The sequence below is a fragment of the Panthera leo genome, chromosome A3, assembly GCF_018350215.1.
Source record: "Panthera leo isolate Ple1 chromosome A3, P.leo_Ple1_pat1.1, whole genome shotgun sequence".
Lineage (NCBI taxonomy): Eukaryota > Metazoa > Chordata > Mammalia > Carnivora > Felidae > Panthera > Panthera leo.
This window is the reverse complement of record NC_056681.1, coordinates 51928224-51948152: the sequence shown is the minus strand read 5'-3', so window position 1 is coordinate 51948152 and position 19929 is coordinate 51928224. Positions and strand designations below refer to the sequence as shown.

Genomic DNA, 19929 nt, shown 5'->3' with positions numbered 1-19929 from the left:
GTATGGTAATAGATAACTAGACTTCCTGTGATCATTTTACAAGTGTAGATATTGAATCATGTACATCTGATATTAATATAATGTTATATGTCAATTATATCAATTTTTTTCAAAAAGGTTCACTTAAAGCCAATTTTAAATGTAGTTTCTTTGGAACACAATTTAAGTAATCCTGTATCTACATCCATGTAAAAATACCAAATTAAACATTCTCTACATAAAGATCGCAAGGCGGTTTCCACAAATACTATCTTATTTAATCCTTACAATTGTATGAGTTACTTAAAATTCTTCCCAGTTCATAGCAGAGGAGTTGCACAGTGATGTTAAGTAGGTCCTGGAGGTTGCATGACTTAAAAGTGGCATATCCAGAATTTGAACCAAGTATTCCTGTGGTTCCAAACTTATACATATTTCTACGCTGTTACTTGGGTGGGGGGGGTGAGATGTATATATGTGTGTGTTTGTGTATGTGAGAGAGAAAATTAAAGTAGTTCTAACTATAAAATATACTCGTGTATGAATAAAAGAAAATGATCTAGTTACTGTGTATAACCCAAATCTTGGAACCATATAGAATGGGGGTGGAGTCTTCCTGCTACTCACCATAATTCTGGTTATTTTGAACTTCTTAACAAAAGAGATAGAGATCTTAATACATCACTTTGCAAGCCCTGAGGCACTGTGTCTGGTGCTCTCAAGGGGCACCTCTTCCTCTTCCACTGCACCCTCCCTCCCTGAGCCTTAGTCCTCCTTAAACGTAGAGGTTCCAGGGCCTCTGTGATGTGAGTCTCACAGTCTTTTCCTGCCCTGAGCAGGTCAGATCTTTGGCTTCCTCTCGCCCAAGTAGGAGAGATGGGCAATTACAGCACCACGTGGGAAGTGTTGTGAAGGTGAGCTTAGGGCTTTGCTAGATCACAGCAGCAGCAGCAGCCCCTGCAGCCGGGGAGGAAAGACTCCTAGAGGAGCTGGATCTTCAGAGGGGAATACCACTTGGCCAGGCAGGGGAGGAGGCCAGGGGTGGGCACCCTGGCCCACTTTCATTTCCTAAAGTCTGCATTTCCTCATTTCCTGTAGTGGCACCACCATCTGTCCAGAATGTAGAGCTAGTACAGGCTGATTTCTATTATTTCCGCCCCCAACAACCTCTCCCTGCCCCACATGTACACACTCCATCGCTTCAACTGTAGAAAGTTCCCAGGGGCACCTGGGTGGCTCAGTCAGTTAAGTGTCTGACTTCGGCTCAAGTCATGATCTTAGGGTTCATGGGTTTGAGGCCCGCATTGGGCTCTGTGCTGACAGCTCAGAGCCTGGAGCTTGCTTCAGATTCTGTGTCTCCCTTTCTCTCTGCCCCTCCCCTGCTCGCATTCTGTCTCTCTGTCTCAAAAATAAATAAATGTTTTAAAAAATTTTTGGGGCGCCTGGGTGGCTCAGTCGGTTGAGCATCCGACTTCAGCTCAGGTCATGATCTCACAGTTTGTGAGTTTGAGCCCCGCATTGGGCTCTGTGCTGACAGCTCAGAGCCTAAAGCCTGCTTCTGCTTCTGCTTCTGTGTCTCCCTCTCTCTCTGCCCCTAACCCACTCGCATTCTGTCTCTCTCTCAAAAATAAATAAACATTAAATAATAATATCTGTGTTAATCAATTGACAAAAATGTAAAAAAATGTTGTGTCAAGGACTTTCGAAGTCAGGCCCTAACCTATTGTCAGGTCTGTCTGTGCATATTGGTTTATGTTCCCACCAGAAGGTTGACTCTGGGAGGAAAAGACTGTGTTGTTTTCATCCTGTACCTTCCAGCCACTTCCAGGGCCCAGCGCCCAGTAGGAGCTCAGCGATTGCTAAATGACTGACACATACCTGGGCATACATCACGCCATTACCAGTGTCAGCTAGTCTACAAGAACTTTCAAAGCTAAGAACCAGCACAATGTCCACACCTAGGGTTTTCTTTCTAAAAACACAAATGCCATCCCTTCCTTTTTAAAAAATCTCTTAGGAAATGCTTATAATACCAAAAGCAGGATCCAAAATCTTACACAATATCATCATAAAAGGTACAAAAAGCCATTTTAAATAGATGGAGAAAATGCATAAAAATGTTATTAAGATGGTTCCTAAACTTTTTGTTTGGAGTTTTTTGGCAGGGAAAAAGGGGGGACTTTACTCAATTCCAATTCAGGTAGTGTTGTCTGGTTTGCCAAAATTAGTATTATACTATAGTAACCAAAATGCTAACTTTATTTTTTGAATGTGTTTTGTTAAATTGGTTATTGTTTACATCTTTTTTGATATTGTTGGCAATTTTTCCTCCACCTGTGGAGCAATGGTGAGCTAAAAGCCTCTCCTGTATAAATTCTCACAAATTCTAACTTTGTAGAGTTGAAAGTAAAGGTCTGTTCCAGGTGTGCTCCCCAAACCATACTGTGATCACCTCAACCTTAAGACTTTACTGGGTGGACCATGAGTTCAGTGCCTCAGACACACCCCCTCACCTAGAATCTCCAGTCACCGTGGGGCCACACAAGTGCACTTGCTCCTGTGTCCTGACCTGCCTCACCTGACTCCACTGGGGAGACCCCAGTGTTTCAGAAGGAAAAAACATTATTTTTTTCTCACGTCTAAAACCTTGGAATTTCCTTCTGTACTTTCTAATCCCGCTGTCATATTAGAATTTTTGATGCCACAAGATCAAGTAGGCAATCTCCACTTGATGACTGTCACTAATCCGGGCAACAGGCAAGTAGCTTCTTCAATCTAAAATTGTACCACAGGTGACTGGCTTGTGTTCCTACTAGAAACCTAAGTTTTGTTTATATGGACCAAGAAGAAGATCTCAATCCCCAAATTGTTAGAGACAAGCATGAAAGCAGTAGCTTACTAAAAGGATATTCATTTGCACATATCTTTAACATCCCATAAGAGGGTTTATTGGGGTCAACATATCAACATTTTGAAAATTATTCCTACTGCTTTCCAATTAATAATCAGGAAACATTAATATTCAAGAATATTCAAGATTCAATAATATTCAATTCAATTGAATTCAATTGAATATTCAATTCAATAATATTCAAGAATGATACCTCCTGATTAAATGTGGGGTCTAACCCACATTTCTCTACTTTTGAAAACTTGACATGGCTATTTCCCTGTTTCAAGTTGTAAATTCCTTCAGAGGACAGCTAAGGCCTTTTAATTTTGTGTACAGTGATGAGTTCTAAACTATTTGGAACCAAGCTTTCTGGCAACTTCTGCCAGAATACAGGCAAAAAGTAGAAACCAGAAGCTTTAAAAACACGAAAGATATATAAAGTCCATGCACGAATGTTCATTACCTAGAAAAATCTCTTAGACCCTTGCTTCTCACCTGCTTAGTTTACACACGATTCTTTTTTTTTTTTTTAAGTTTATTTATTTTGAGAGAGACAGAGACAGCGAGAGGGGGAAGGGCAGAGAGAGTGGGAGAGAGAGTGGGAGCGAGAGCAGTTGCCATGCTGCCAGCTGAGGAGCCTGATGTGGGACTCGAACTCATAAACTGTGAGACCATGACCTGAGCGAAGCCAAGAGTTGGTCATTCAGCCAACTCAGCCCCCAGGTGCCCTTTTAAAAATTTTTTAGAAATGTTTTTATTTTTATTTTTGAGAGAGAGAGACAGAGCACGAGCAGGGGAGGGGCAGAGAGTGAGGGAGACACAGAATCCAAAGCAGGCTCCAGGCTCTGAGCTGTCAGCACAGAGCCCGATGTAGGCTCGAACCCACAAACTGTGAGATTGTGACCTGTACCGAAGTTGGAAGTTTAACCTTCTGAGCCACCCAAGTGCCCCTACACACAATTCCAATGAGCTTAATGAATTTCCCATACCAGATAAAAAGACGCCAAATAGAAGTGGAGAGAGGGTAAACTAAAAGTAAATTCAAGAAACATTTATTGAGTGTACACTTTTGCCAGCCACTGCACTGGAAGACAGTGAAACAGCAATAAACGTTCAGGCCTTGGAAAGCTCACAGTGTACCAGGGGCCATTAAAAAATGACTCAGAACATAGTGCAGTAAGAACCAACATTAGAAATAGGAGTAGGATGCGGAGAAATTTCTCAGAGGAGAAAATGGTTAATTCTAGAAAGTCTAGAAAGATTTTCCAAAGGTGGTGATGGCTGAACTGGGGCTGAAAGACACTGCAGAGCTTTCCTGAGGGAGAAAAGGGAAAGGAGCTTTCCAGGCAAAGAGAACAGTCTGTGAAAAGAACCTGTGAGAATTCCCATTTAGTTGGGTCCCAGGAGCCAAAACTCTGAAGGGGAGAGAGTTCTCCAACTGAGCTGTAGGCCCAACAGGGTGAAACCCAAGAGGGTAAAAATGGTGTTGCTTTTATTCCGACTCCATCCTCCTGCTGCTTGGCCGCAAATGCAAAATGCCTGGCAGAGCTGCTTAGGTAAAGCCTCAGTTTTCTGATCAGAAGACTAAAAACTAGAACCTGCAGGAAACAAAAGTAACAGGGAAATTTCCCAGAGAGAGTTGCTCAGGGAAGTGACCCCACAAACCTGTTTATGAACTCCAGGGCCCCTTTCGGAGCGACCCCTGGACGGACCTGGTCCTGCTCCACATACCAAAGAACTGAGCTGAACTGACAGACCACCGTCCACGGTCCTCAGTTGGCCACTAGGTGGCACACAAGTGGGACAGAACTTGAATAGCCCTGTCAGCACTCTGGAAACTGAACTGACTTTGGAACCATAGACCACAGAAGGCGAGTTGGAACTTGTGGTTTGAACCTAATCAGCTAGATTGTCTGCCTTAACAAAAATACCCACATTCTCCAGAGGATTTAATTTAATTTAATTCAATGAGTTTTTTTTCTTTTTAGTATATTCACAATGTTGGTCAGCGCTTCCATGATTTAATTATAGAACAATTCGATCACCCCAAGAGACCCCATATGTGTTAGCAGTCCCTCCCATTACCCACTCTCATCCCTTAGCAACCACTAGCCAACTTTCTGTGTTTACGAATTTGCATACTCTGTACATTTTCACATAAATGGAATTACACAATATGTTGTCTTTTGACTGGCTTCTTTCACTTAGTATAATTTTGTCAACATTCATCCACATTGAACCACAAGGTTCATCAGTACTTCATTCTTTTTTTGCCAGATTAATATTTTTTTTTAAGTAGGCTCCACACCCAACGTGGGACTTGAACTCATGACCCCGAGATCAAGAGTCATATGTTCTTAAATCTAAAATTGTATCAACTGAGCCAGCCAGGTGCCCCTAGATAATATTGTTATGTGGGTATACCACATTTTGTTTATAAATTTACAGTTGATGGACATTTGAGTTGTTTCCACCTTTTGCTGTTTTGATAATGCTGCTATAAACATTCATATGTAAGCTTGTGTGTGGACACATTTTCATCCAATTCATGAACATGGGGTATCTTTTCATTTATTTGGGTCTTCTTTAATTCTTTTAAAAAATGTGTACTTTTGAGTCTATAAATCTTATACTTAAAGCTTTAAGTTTATTCAGAAGTATTTTATTCTTTTTGATGCTATTCTAAATGGAATTGTTTTCTTAATTTCATTTTGGATTGTTCATTGCTATTTTACAGAAGACAATTGATTTTTAATTGACCTTGTATATGCAACCTTGTTGAATTCTTTTATTATTAAGCTCTAATAGGTTTTTTTTAGAACTCTTAAAGAGTTTTCCATGTATAAGATTAAGTCACTTATGAAAGAGTTATTTTTATGTCTTCCATTCCTATATGGATGCCTTTTATTTGTTTTTCTTGCCTAATTGCCCTGGCTAGAACCTCCAGTACAATGTTAAAAAGAGGCAGTGAGGGGCGCCTGGGTGGCCTAGTTGGTTAAGCATCCGACTTTGGTTCAGGTCATGATCTCGTGGTTTGTGAGTTCAAGCCCTACATCAGGCTGTGTGCTGACAGCTTGCTCAGAGCGTGGAGCCTGCTTCGGATTCTGTCTCCCTTTCTCTCTGCCCCTCCCCCACTCACACTCTGTCTCTGTCTCTCTCAAAAATAAACATTAAAAAAAGAATTTTTTTTAAGAGGTAGTGAAAGAGGACATCTCTGTCTTGTTCCTGATCTTAGGGGGAAAGTTTTTGGTCTTTTGCCATTAAATATGATGTCAGCTGTTGTTTTTTTGTAGATAGCCTTTACCAGGTGAAGAAATTCCCTTCTATTCCTTCATTGTTGATGGAGGGATGAATCCCTCCCCAATCCCCATGAAAGGGATTGGGGTTTTTTAAGTGCTTTTTCTGAACCTGTTGAGATGATCATGTGATTTTTTTCCTTTAATTCTATTAATATTTTGCAATTAATTGTTTTATTTTTGTATGTGAACCAACTTTGCACTCCTGGGATAAGCCTTACTTGGTATAATCCATTGTAGAAGCTGGATTCAGTTTGCTCCCATTTTGCTAAGGATTTCTGCATGTGTATTCCTAAAGGATATTGCTCTGTAGTTTTCTTTTGTTGTCTTTTTCTGGCTTTGGAATCAGAGTAATAGTTTCATCATGGATTACATTAGAAAGTGTTACATTCTCTTCTAATTTTTTGAAAAGTTTAAGAAGGATCAGCATCTGGGATGCCTGGGTGGCTCAGTCAGTTGAGTGGACGACTTGGCTCAGGTCATAATCTCGCAGTTTGTGAGTTTAAGCACTGCATCGAGCTCTGGGCTGGCAGCTCAGAGCCTGGAGCCTGCTCTGGATTTTGTGTCTCCCTCTCTCTCTGCCCCTCCCCTGCTTGTGCTCTCTCTCTCTCTCAAAAATAAATAAAAACATTAAAAAAAAAAAAAAAGAAGAAGGATAAACATCCATTCTTATTTAAAAGTTTAGTATAAGAGTACCTGGGTGGCTCAGTTGGTTAAGCCTCTGACTTCAGTTCATGTCATGGTCTCATGGTCCGTGAGTTGGAGCCCCACATCAGGCTTGCTGCTGTCAGCACACAGCCTGCATGGGATCCTCTGTCACTCTTTCTCTCTGCCCCTCCCTTGCTCACACACTCTCTCTCTCAAAAATAAATAAACAGGGGCGCCTGGGTGGCTTGGTCAGTTAAGCGTCCGACTTGGGCTCAGGTCATGATCTCGTGACTTGTGAGTTCACGCCCCACGTTGGGCTCTGTGCTGACAGCTGGGAGCCTGGAGCCTGCTTCAAATTCTGTGTCTCCCTCTCTCTGACCCTCCCCCGTTCATGCTCTGTCTGTCTCTGTCTCAAAAATAAACATTGAAAAAAAATTTAAATAAATAAATAAATAAATAAACGTTAAAAAAAAGAAGTTTAGTAGAATTCACCAGGGAAGCGATTGGATCCTGGGCTTTTCATTGTTGGGTGTTTTTTAATCACCAACTCAATCTCTTGTTATAGATCTGTTCACATTTTCTATTTCTTCTTAAGTTGTTTTGGTAGTTTTTGTCTATGAATTTGTCTACTTCATCTAAATTATCTAATTTACAAGCATATAATTGTTCATAGTACTCCTTTATAGTCCTTTTTCTTTTTTTTTAATTTTTTGAAAAACTTTGAGTTTATTTACTTATTTTTGAGAAAGAGCATAAGCGGGGGGAGGAGCACAGAGAGAGGGAGAGAGAATCCCAAGCAGGCTCCCCACTGCTAGCACAGAGCCCAATGCGGGGCTTGAACTCATGAACCATGAGAAGTCATGACCTGAGCTGAAACCAAGGGTTAGACCCTTAACTAAGCCACCCAGACTCCCCTACTACTTCTTAAAAAAAAAAAAAAAAAAAAGTTTATTTATTTTGAGAAAGAGAGCATGAGTGGGGGAGGGACAGAGAGGGGGGAAAGAGAGAATACCAAGCAGGCTCCCAGAGTGGAGCCTGACTCAGGGCTTGAACTCACGAACCACGAGATCATGACCTGAGCTGAAACCAAGAGTCTGACACTTAACCGTCTGAGACACCCAGGTGCCCCAATATTTTTTATTTCTGTAAGTCAATATTAATATACCTTATTTAATTCCTGACTTCAGCAATTTGCGTCTATTTTTCTTGGTCAATCTAACTAAAATTTTGTCACTTTTAAAAACCTTTCAAAAACTAACTTTTGATTTTGTTGATTTTCTCTACTATTTTTCAAGTAACTTTTAAAAATTTAATTGTTGTAAAAAATACCTAACATTAAATTTACCATCTTAACCATTTAAAAAAAAATTTTTTTTTAACGTTCATTTATTTTTGAGACAGAGAGAGAGCATGAACGGGGGAGGAGCAGAGAGAGAGGGAGACACAGATTCGGAAGCAAGCTCTAGGCTCTGAGCCATCAGCCCAGAGTCCGACGCGAGGCTCGAACTCACGGACCGTGAGATCATGACTTGAGCTGAAGTCGGACGCCCAACCGACTGAACCACCCAGGAGCCCCTTAACCATTTTTAACTGTACAATTCAGTAGTGTTAAGTATATTTGCATTGTTGTTAAACAGATCTACATAACTTTTTCATTTTGCAAAACTGAAATTCACATTCACATATTAAACAGTTCTCCATTTCCTCCTCCTCCCTCCCCTGGTGACCACCATGCAACTTTCTGTTACTTTGACTGTGACTACTTTAGATACCTCATACAAGTGGAATCATACGGTATTTGCCTTTTGGTGCCTGGCTTATGTCCTTTAGCACATTGTCTTCAAACTTCATTCATGGTATAGAATGTGACAGGATTTCCTCTTTTTTTTTTAAGGTTGAATAAAGTTCCATTGTATATATAACAACATTTTGTTTATCCATTAATCTGTCAATGGATGTATGGATTGCTTATACCTCTTGACTATCGTGAATAAAGCTTTTAGGAAGATCTGTGTGCAAGTATCAATTCAAGATACTGATTCCACTGCTTTCATATATATGCACGCAAATGGGATTGCTGGATCGTATGGTGATTCTAATTTTAATTTTTTGAGAAACTGTCATACCGTTTTCCATAGTGGTTGCACTATTGTACGCTCCCTCCAATAGTGCACAGGGATTCCAACTGCTGCTCATCTCACCAACACTTGTCATTTCCTGGTTTTGTTTTTCATAGTAGCCATCCTAATGGGTATAAAATGATCTTACCGTGATTTTAATTTTCATTTCTGTAATGATTAGTGATGTTTAGCACCTTTTTATATGATTTTTGGCCATGTGTATATCATCTTTGGAGAAATGTGTAAGTTTTATGTCCATTTTTTCATTGAATTTTTTTGTTTAGTTTTCTCTATTATTTTTTTTTAGTCTGTATTTCACCATTTTCAGCTCTAATCTTTGTTATTTCATTCCTTCTGCTTGCTTTATGTTTAGTTGTCTCTTCTTTTTCTATGTCTTAAGGCACAGGTTTAGGTTATTCATTTGAGATCATTCTTCTTTTTAAATATAGGACTTTTCTGCTATAAATTTCCAAGTACCATTTTAACTTCATCCCATAAGTTTTGATATGTTGTGTCTTCATTTTCATTCATCTCAAGGTATTTTCTAACTTCCCTTGTGATTTCTTTAGACTCACTGATTATTTTAGAAGTATGTTGTTTAATATGCACATATTTGTGAATTTCTAAGATTTTTTTCTGTAATTTATTTCTGCTTTCATTCCATTGTTGTAAGAAAACATATTTTGTTTGATTTCAGGGTTTGTTTTTTTTTTTTTTTTTAATTTCTTGAGTTTTGTCTTATACCCTGGAACACTGTCTATGCTGGAGAATGCTCTGTGTACACTTGAGAGTAACATGCATTCTGCTGTGTTGGGTAGAGTTTTCTGTAGATGTCTTTTAGATCTAATTTGTTTACAGTGTTGTTAGAGTATTTTATTCCCTTGGTGATCTCTGTCTAGTGGATCTACCTTTATTGTTCTTTAAAATATATTTGATGACTGAAAGAAAAAGTATAAGATTGCTCAGTGCAGTTTACAGTGAATGTAAATGTACTTTGAGACATCTATAACATAAGGAGAGGAAGGTAAAGATATCTAATTGGTCATTAGGTTTCTATAGTCTACCTGAAATGATAAAGTATTCATACTAAGTAGTCCATAAATAATTAAGTATATTGTAATCCCTAGAGCTACCATTTATAAAACAATGATGTGGGGCACGTGGGTGGCTTAGTCTATTAAGCATCCAACTCTTGATTCCGCCTCGGGTCATGATCTCACGGTTTGTGAATTCAAGCCTGGTGTCAGCTTTGCACCGGCAATATGGAGCCTGCTTGGTATTCTCTCCCTCTCCTCTCTCTCTTCCCCTACACCACTTGCTCTCTCTCTCTCAAAACAATAAAAAAAAAACTTTAAAAATTAAAAAACAACTATGCAAAGAGATATAGTCAAAGATAATAAATTAAAACAAAATGAGATTAGTATTCAAAATATTCAAATAACCAAAAAGAAAACAGAAAAAAGTTAGTAGAGAAATAAAAAATAGAGCAAACAGAAACCATTTATTTAGTTTAACAGTAGACATAAATCCAAACATATCAACAATTATATGAGGTATAAATGGACTAAATATAGCAACTAAAAGTTATACATTATCAGAGTGGATAAAACAATACCTAACTATATGCTGTATAAGAAACTAACTTTAAATATAATGATATGTAGGTAGGTTAAAAGTAAAGAGATGGAAAAAGAAATACCATTGAAACATTAATCAGAAGTGATGGAGTAAGTAGCCATATTAGTATCAGACAAAGTAGATTTCAGAGAAATCATCAAGGATAAAGAAGGCTATTCCATAATGATAAAAGTGTCAATTCACTAACAAGACACAACAATCCCAAATGTATTTTCATCTGACACCAAAGGTTCAAAATTCATGAAGCCAAAACTGAGAGAACTAAAGGAAGGAATAGATAAATCCAAAATTGTAGTTTGGGACTTCAATACTCCTCTCTCAATGATCAATATAACTAGTAGATAGAAAATCAGTAAAGACACAGAATGGAACAGGACCATAACCAATGGGATCTAATTGACATTTGTAGAACATTCAACAGGAGAATAAACATTCTTTTCAAGTGCACATATATGATTCACCAAGACAGTCTATATCCTGGATCAGAAACCAAACTTGGGAGGCACCTGTGTGGCTCAGTCAGTTAAGCATCTGACTTCAGTTCAGATCATGATCTTACGGTTGGTGGGTTCAAGCCCCACATTGGGCTCTGTGCTGACAGCTCAGAGTCTGGAGCTTGCTTTGGATTCTGTGCCTCTCTCTCTGTCCCTTCTCCTCTCAAGCTGTTTGTCTCTCTCTCTCAAAATAAATAAATAATCATTAAAAAAGAAAGCAAACCTTGGGGCATCTGGGTGGCTCAGTTGATTTTGGCTCAGGTCATGATCTCATGGTTTGTGAGACTGAGCCCTGCATCAGGTTCTGTGCTGACAGTGCAGAGCCTGCTTGGGATTCTCTCTCTCCCTCATTCTCTCTCTCTGCCCGTCCCCCACTTTGTGCTCTTTCTCTCTCTCTCAAAATAAATAAATAAATTTAAAATAAAAAGAAAGCAAACCTTAAAAAAAAAGCAAACCTTAACAATTTTAAAAGAGGACATGCAAATCATGTCCTCTAACCTTAATGGAAGTAGAAAAAGCAAATGGAACAGGAGAATCTCTAACCACCTGGAAATTAAACAACAGACTTCTAAATAATTGACGAATCAAAGAGAAAATCTCAAAGGAAATTAGAAAATATCAATATCCCTCAATTTAGATGCAAAATCCTCAACAAAAATTGGCAAATCAAGTAGTATACAAAAGGTTAATACATATTCAGCCATGGAAAGCCATAAAATTCTGAAAAATACTATACTGTGAATGAACCTTGAAAACATTATGCTAAGCCAAATAAGCCAGACACAAAAGGACAAATACTGGATAGTTCCAAATACAAGAGGTACCTAGACTAGGCAAATTCATAGAGTCATAAAGTAGAATAGAGGTTACCAGAGGATGGGGGGAATGGGAACTAATTGTTTAATGGGTACAGAGTTTCTTTTTGGGGCAATAAAAAAACTTTTGGAAATGGATAGTGGTGATGGTTGCACAACATTGTGAGTGTACTTAATGTCATTGAATTCTACATTTAAAAATGGTTAAAGTAGTAAATTTTATGTTATGTGTATTTTACCACAATAAACTAACAAGCAAACCACATAACAACCATGTGGGGTTTATCCTGGTATTCGAGGATGGTCTAATATTTTAAAATGAATCAATGTAATTATATTAGCAGCTTAAAGAATGTCCACTCATGATAAAAATTGTTAGCAAACTAATAATAGAAATTTCCTTAACCTGATAAAGGCATCTACCTAAACCTATAGCTAACATCAAGTTAACAGTGAAAGTCATTCTCCTTAAGATCGAAAACAAGGAGTGTTCTCTCTCACTGGTCTTATTCAATATTTACTAAAAATCCTAGACCTGAAATAAGGCAAAATAAAGAAATAAAAGGCATACAGATTAAATTACATGATTGTCAGTGTGTGAAATCCAAGTAACCTACAAAAAATCTACAACTAACAGGTGCATTTAACAATGTCACAGGATATAAGGTCAACATACAAAAATCAACTGTATTTCTCTATACTAGCAATAAGCAACTGAAGGCCAAAATCTAAAAAATAAGACCACTTACATTTTTTCTATGAAAAATGAAATAACTATAGTCCAACAAAACATATACAGGATGTAATGACAAAATATTGGTAGAATCGTAGAAGAAATTTTGACAAAGAAGAGTCATACTACTTGAGGAATTACATTCCTTGATTATAAGACTTATATATAGCTAGAGTAATCAAGACAGTGTATTATCTGCAACAAAAAATACAGAAATCAGTGGAACAACATGGAGAGTCCAGATATAGACTCATGTTAATACTATCATTTGATTTACACAAAGGGGCAATAGCAATTTAATGGAGAAAGGATAGTGCGGGGACAACTGGACATCACTATGCAAAAAAACACCCAAAATCTTATTTATTTATTTATTTATTTACTTATTTATTTATTTATTTATTTATTCAGAGACAGCACAAGTGGGAGCAGAGAGACAGGGAGAGAGAGAGAATCCTAAGCAGGCTCCGCGCTGCCAGAGCAGATGGCGACACGGGGCTCAAACTCATGAAACTTAGATCATAACCTGAGCCGAAAGCAAGAGTCAGATGCTTAACTGCTTGAGCCACCCAGGCACCCTTAAGCCCCAAGTTCTTAACATAAATTTCTCACTTAGTGCAAAAATTAACTCAAAGTGGATCATATATATCAATATAAAGTGTAAGATGTGGAAGAAAACCTTGGTGACTGGAGGTTACACTAGAGTTCTTAGACATGACACCAAAACCATGATTCATAAAAGAAAAAATTGGAAGTTGAACTTCACCCAAATAAAAAATGTTTACTCTGTAGAAGACACTGTTTAGATAATGAAATAAAGTAGAGACTGTGAAAGAAAATGTTTGCCAACCACATATCTGATAGAGAACTTGCAATCAGAATACATAAAGTCCTCTCAAGCCTCAACACTAAGACAACAAACAACCTGATTACAATATGGGCAACAAATAAAACACAGTTTACCAAACAAGATATGTGGATGGCAAATATGCCTGAGAAACAACATTCAACAATATTGCCTATTAAGGGCTAAAATACAATCATGATGAGATCTACTTCACACTGGCAAAATGGTAACAATAATGCAGAGCCCCTGGACTTCATGTATTTCTGATGGGAATACAAAAATTATATAGCTGCTTTAGAAAACAGTTCGGCAGTTTTTTAGAATTTTAAACATGACACCCACCATAGGACTCAATGATCCCACTCCTGAGTCTTTAGAGCAGGTGTAAGTGAAGTTTTCCTTACAGGGCCAGAAAGTAAATATTTTAGGGTTAAGAACATAGGTCTCTGTCACAACTACTCAATGGTGTCACTGTAGTGCAAAAGCAGCTGTAAGACAGTATATAAATGAGTGGGCAAGGTTGTGTTACATTAGCATTTTATTTGCAGAAATAGGCAGCCAGCCCTAGTTTGCTACCTCTTGCACTAGAGAAATGAAAACTATGTTCATTGAAAAAGATGTATACAAATGTTTATAGCAGCTCTACTTATAATCATCAGAAATTGGTAACAACCCAAATGTCCTACAACTCATGAATGGATAAGCCTGTGGTACATTCATACCGCGGAGTATTACTCAGCAATGAGAAAGAATAACCTATTGACACAAGCAAAGACTTGGATGAATTTCAAAGTCATTATCTGAGTGAAAGAAGCTAATATCAAAAAGTTACATACTATATGATTCCATTCATATGATATTCTTGAAGAGATAAAACTCAAGTGTACAGAAATGATCAATGGTAAGGGCTCAGTTGGGGGTGCAACTCTAATAATGGGAATGAATCTTAGTGGAAGATGGAATTGTTCTGTATCCTGATTGTGGAAGTGATTCCATGAATCTATACATATCAAAATTCATAAATGTACATAAACTATACATCCCCCAAATGGGCAGTTTTTTGAGATGATTGTTTACCAATAATACCAACATAAATTCTCCCTATTTAAATTTTTTAATGTTTATTTTTGAAAGAGACAGAGAGAGAGAGAGAGAGAGAGAGAGAGAGCGCGTGCGCAAATGGGGGAGGGGCAGACAGAGAGGGAGACACAGAATCTGAAGCAGGCTCCAGGCTCTGAGCTGTCAGTACAGAGCCTGATGGGGGGGCTAGAACCCATGAACCATGAGATGATGACCTCAGCTGAAGTTGGATGCTCAACTGACTGAGTCACCCAGGTGCCTCCAATTCTCTCCCAATTCTTAAAAACCAATTCTCTCCAATTCTTAAAAAAAGACAGTAATCACCATTTTGAGCCTTTATCTCCTTACCACCTAATCCCTCCTTCACAGTTTGCATGCTAGCTTTGTCTGCACCATTTCTTTCAAAAATGAACTTTTAGGAAGCAAGTCTAAAGAGTTTTTTTCAGGGCGCCTGAGTGGCTCAATCAGTTAAGCATCCCACTCTTGATTTTGGCTCAAGTCATGATCTCATGGTTTGTGAGTTTGAGCTCCGCGTCCAGCCCTGCGCTGACAATGCAGAGCCTGCTTGGGATTCTCTCTCTCTCTCTCTCTCTCTCTCTCTCTCTGCCCCTCTCCCACTTGTTTTCTCTCTCTCTTTCTTGTCTCTCTCAAAATAGTTTTTCTCAGTCATCATTCCTGATCTTCTTGCAGCATTTTATGCTGTTAATTATTCTCTCCTTAAAGCTCTGGTTTTTAGCTTCTGGGATGCTGTACTTTTTGGAATTTCCCTCAGCCACATTGAGTGCTACAGGTAGTATCTATTTTCTTACATAACCTGTTCCTCTTCATGTTTAATATCTGAAAAACAAGCAACAGAATTATACAGAACTGTGCTGTCCAATACACTAGACACACATATGGCACTTGAGCACTAGAAACGTAGCTAGTGCTACTGAGCAATGAAATTTTTAATTTGATTTAATTAATTTATTCATTAAAAATTTTTTAATGTTTATATTCAAAAAGAGAGAGAGAGAGCGCATGAGCAGGAGAGGGGCAGAAAGAGGGAGACACAGAATCCGAAGCAGGCTCCAGGCTTTGAGCCATCAGCACAGAGCCCAACACAGAGCTCGAACCCATAAACTGTGAGATCATGACCTGAGCCGAAGTTGGACACTTAACCGACTGAGCCATCCAGGTGCCTCTGATTTAATTTAATTTAAAAGCTTGATATCTGCTAGCAGCACATAGACTAAAATTGGAATGATAGAAGATTAGCATGGCCCCTGCGCTTGGATGACATGCAAATTCATGAAGTGTTCCATATTTAACAATAAATAACTAGATAGATACGTAAATAAATAAGTAAGCAAACAAATTTGATATACAATTACTGAAAACTTCTAAGTATATTTGGAACAACTTGAGTATATTAATCTATTTTTTTCAAACCTAAATTTTATGAAATCTAAATACAGACCAAGTATTACTGATGAAAACCTGGCATTTGAATTAAGATGTAAATGTGAAATATACACCAAATTTTAAATGCTTAGTACAAAAAAAGGAATGTAAGGTAGCTTATTTACAATGTTTATATTAAATGCATGTTGAAATTACACTATTTTGAATATATTGGGTTGAATGAAAGATTATTAAAGCTGATTTCTCCTGTTTGTTTTTACTTTTTAAAGTGTGGCTTCTAGGGGCGCCTGGGTGGCTGAGTCGGTTAAGCGTCCGACTTCGGCTCAGGTCATGATCTCACAGTTTGTGGGTTTGAGCCGAGTTGGGCTCTGTGCTGACAGCTCGGAGCCTGCTTTGATTCTGTGTCTGCCTCTCACCTGTTCACACTCTGTGTCTCTCTCTCTCTCTCAAAAATAAATAAACATTAAAAAAATTAATAAAAAAAATAAAATGTGGTTTCTAGAAAATTTTAGGTTACTTGTTGGGTCACATTATATTAGATAGCACTGATTTGGGAGTTTCAGTTCCCAAAGACATACATACACACGTATGTATGTGCATATATACACACATATATACATGCAAAGAATATACATACATATATGTATTTCTCAATTTATTATTTATACAAGCTCTGCCTCACATGATTCCAGGCAGGGTTGTGCTGTCATGTGATAGTTGCAAATCCTTTCTCAGTTGATGGGTGAAGGATCAATTTCTGCACATGACAGTTTAGGTTATATGGATGTCAAGAGCAGCACATGCAAAAACCTTTATTTTCAGAGATGCAACCAAAGCAAAAGTTTTAAAATGAAAATAACTTATGTCCACGAATAAAAAAATGGCAATGTGCAATCATGTTGGTTTCTCTTGTTCCTAAGGTTCTTTATGAACATTTTAAATCTCATCATGTCTATTAAGTTCAAAAGCCAAGAGAATATTCAAAATGCTGTCTACAAAGTAGTAGTTTGGGATTACTGTAGAATCATTCAAATTGGTAGCACTGAGAAAATGATGGGATAAACTGACAGTATGAATGGTTCTGAAGTAAAAAGGAATCATGTGATATATGAAAGATGTGTCTGCAATTGATGCTAATTAGCAACAGATCCTAGAGGTGTTTGAGGAGATGAAAGAAACTTGTTTTATCAGCATCAATGTTAAATGCCTGTTAGCTCAATTAATTCAGAAGTTGAGGACTCAGATTAATCAGGTAAAACCACTGCTAATGAAAAATGTCATAAGCCAAATATTTCAATGAATTCAACTCTTATTCAAATTGAATTTGCAATGCATCGACATGACTGATGGAGCTGTTAGAGTGCAATTCATCCCCGTGCTAAGGAGTTCCTTGTAGAGAACATTATAGTTAGATGTGTGATTTGGGGGAGGGGTAATTACTTGTGAGAATAAATTTGGGTATAACTGGTTTATGCTGGGAAAAGATGTGGGCTAGAATAGACATCATCATGGAGAAGAATGTCTATTTTTAAAGACCAGAAGGTCGGACTCATCCTCTCATTTGGTGAAAATTGAGGTTTTTAAAGCTTACTAAATTGTACTTAAGAAAAGTCATCCAAGTTCCTCAAGAAGATTCTCTTTTTGGCCCATTCCTTTTCAGAATTTTTGACTAAAACAGATTAATGGTGGTAATATAGTAAAATTAAGTGTGCTTGGGTAAGTGTGCTTGGGAAAGTTGCTTACTGCTCACTTCCTTGGTTTCTGTATCTGTAAAACCAAGAATAATAATATATAATAGTACCCTCCTCAAGTTGTTGAGAATTAAATGAACTAATACATGTGAATGCTAAGAAAAGGACATGGAACAGCGCAAGTGCTTACTTGTTATCTATGGCTGTTACTACTAACTTTCTTTCCAAGGCAAACTCATAGTTTCAACTGTCACCTAAGGTTTACGACTTCCAATCCATCATAGATCTTCATCCCACTGTTCCATCTACCTACTAGGCATCCTCACTTGGATATATAAATGGCACCTAAAGAAAAATAAATTAACTTTCTAAAATAGGATCTTCCATCCCAAACCATATTCTCTTTACATGTTATTTCTAATGTATGTTAGTCACATTACTAATCTCAGAACCATTTCCTTTTCTTTTATTCACATCTAATATGATTGAGATAAAACAAAACAAAATGCTGCTCTTCTCTCTTTATAAAGGCAATATTTACTCCAAAAAATTTGGAAAATATGGAAAAGCCAAAAACGAGAGACTGAGATGGCCTGTAAGAGGCCAGGTTAATTTTAAATGATTGGATAAAATTGTATTTCATCTACATTTTAAAAAAGATAAAAATCATCCATAACCATAACATTATAAACTTCCGGTTAAAAATTTCAACATATTTCATTTGTTTGATATTTTCCAGATAATTAAGACTTTACGTATAAAGGGATATGATCTTTTTATGCTTAATGTCTTCACCACTGAAAATATTTTATAAAATTAATTAATATGTTTATTTATTTAGAGAGGAGAGAGAGAGAGAGAGAGAGAGAGAGAGAATCCCAAGCAGCCTCCCTGATGTAGCAGAGAGCCAGACTAGGGGCTCAAACCCATGAACTGTGAGATCATGACCTGAGCCAAAATGAAGAGTCAGATGCCTAACAGACTAAGCTACTCAGGCACCCCATAAAACTTGTTTTAAACTAAGATTTTAGATTACAAAAAAAATTTTTTTATGTTTATTTTTGAGAGAGAGACAGAGACCGAGCATGAGTGGGGTAGGGGCAGAGAGAGAGGGAGACACAGAATCTGAAGCAGGTTCCAGGCTCTGAGCTGTCAGCACAGAGCCCAATGTGGGGCTCGGACTCACAAACCACAAGATGATGACCTGAGCCAAAAACAAGGGTCGGATGTTCAACCAACTGAGCCACCCAGGCATCCTTAAATTAAGATTTTAAAAATCAAATTTCAAAAGTAAACATTTTTAGTGACTTGTTTTTGTTTTATGGTTACAATATATACTCAGATATTCCTGAGGATAATGATTCAATTTTTAAAAGTTTTCTTCTGTTCTTTGTTTCCACTGGTACTTGTTCTAAGCTGGTATTACACTGGATATTCTAAAAAGCCTGCTGGTAACATTGTTTTCTGTAACGAAAGTTTGGATGGAGGGGCTGTGTAGATTAGTGTAGAGTTCCCTGTCTTCATCAGAGGTAGAACAATTGAGGGACGCCCACTTATATGCACATAAACTGTTAGTAGGTGTTATGGCTCACTTCATTTGTACTGGTTCAGTGGTCCTGACCAAAAATGGTTTTGCAGGAAGAAAAATAATTTTTGTTCATTATAGAATTTTGCTCATTTTGAATTGCTCTCAAGAACAGAATGATTTATAAAACAGTAGTGTTTTTCTTATAAAGAATAGGTATGAAAGATGTATCTGACCGCAAAAATACAAAGAACCGAAAACCTCCCGTTTCAAAGTAAACTGTGTAATTTCACAAATTAGATAAATTAATCAAAACAAAGTACTATTTTTAAATGGTAAATGTATTTTTTGAAGTTTATTTTGAAAGGGTGAGCGAGGGATGGGCAGAAAAAGTGAGAGAGAGAGAGAAAGAGATAGAGGGGGAGAATCCAAAGGAGGCTCCCAGCTGTAAGCGCAGAGCCAGATGCTGAGCTGTATTTCACACACAAACTATGAGATCATGACCTGAGCCCAGACCAAGAGTGGGACGCTCAACCAACTAAGCCACCCAGGCGCCCCTAAATGGAAAATGTATTCTTTATTGTTGAAATATAATTTGAATTCAAATAAGTTTTTTCCAGACCTGTATATAAGTTGAGGAGTATCATTGTCAGAATATTTGACTTAAGAAGTTGATTTATTCCCGTTCTGAGAAAGCCATGCAATAAAAGCAGTCTCAGGGTCGTGGGGGAGGGGGAGCGTGGTGGTGGAAGTAAACATTTTTGAA

General features: G+C 37.7%; 1 pseudogene; it reads left to right on the top strand.

Moving 5' to 3' along the window:
* Positions 1 to 15756: 15756 nt before the first annotated feature.
* LOC122216705 lies at positions 15757 to 15853 on the top strand (annotated as a pseudogene).
* The last annotated feature ends 4076 nt before the right edge of the window (positions 15854 to 19929 follow it).